The sequence below is a fragment of the Schistocerca americana genome, chromosome 10, assembly GCF_021461395.2.
Source record: "Schistocerca americana isolate TAMUIC-IGC-003095 chromosome 10, iqSchAmer2.1, whole genome shotgun sequence".
NCBI classification, from domain to species: domain Eukaryota; kingdom Metazoa; phylum Arthropoda; class Insecta; order Orthoptera; family Acrididae; genus Schistocerca; species Schistocerca americana.
The window spans coordinates 135249511-135250345 of NC_060128.1; the positions used below are offsets into that span (position 1 = coordinate 135249511).

Sequence of the window (835 nt, forward strand, 5' to 3'; positions counted from 1 at the left end):
AGCAGTATTTGCCTACTGATTCTAACTTGTTAAACTCCGTTCAAAAATCTTGTAGTAACATGGGATCATGCCACTGCTTCAGCATTACGAGTAGTCAGTGCTGAAGGGTGAGGACTGAGGCAGAAGAACTCTGTTTTTTGTATTAATTTACACAAGCAGATTCAGGCTCCAGATCAGCAACCTCTCGTTTCTGTTGTATGCTATGAATGATTTATATGAAGATAGCAACTGTTCTCGAAAGAACAGATACCATAGATGACCGTGCAACTTCTCTGGAGTAAATGATAATTAATTGAAACCCTCAGCTGCTGACAGGTGTTGTTGATATACCTCGATGGGGACAGCTGAAAATGTGTGCCTCGACCGGGACTCGAACCCGGGATCTCCTGCTGACATGGCAGACGCTCTATCCATCTGAGCCACCGAGGACACATAAGAATAGTGCGACTGCAGGGACTTATCCGTTGCACGCTTCCCGTGAGACTCACATCCCCAACTGTCCACAATCTACATACGTAATGGTTGGTTCAAATGGCTCTGAGCACTATGGGACTCAACTGCTGAGGTCATTAGTCCCCTAGAACTTAGAACTAGTTAAACCTAACTAACCTAAGGACATCACACACATCCATGCCCGAGGCAGGATTCGAACCTGCGACCGTAGCGGTCTCGCGGTTCCAGACAGCAGCGCCAGAACCGCGCGGCCACTTCGGCCGGCTACATACGTAATGTGCCTAATAGATATTTGCCCATCCACTCATTACTCGCGCCCACTAAGGTTACGATTCCCGTATGAGATCGGCCAACCTATGTACATACGCACAGACGAAGGTCA

General features: G+C 47.7%; 1 non-coding gene across 1 annotated transcript; it reads right to left on the bottom strand.

Moving 5' to 3' along the window:
- Positions 1-355: 355 nt before the first annotated feature.
- On the bottom strand, positions 356-429 carry Trnat-ugu. Its single transcript has one exon. It is a non-coding gene; the product is annotated as a tRNA-Thr (tRNA).
- Between the last annotated feature and the right edge of the window lie 406 nt (positions 430-835).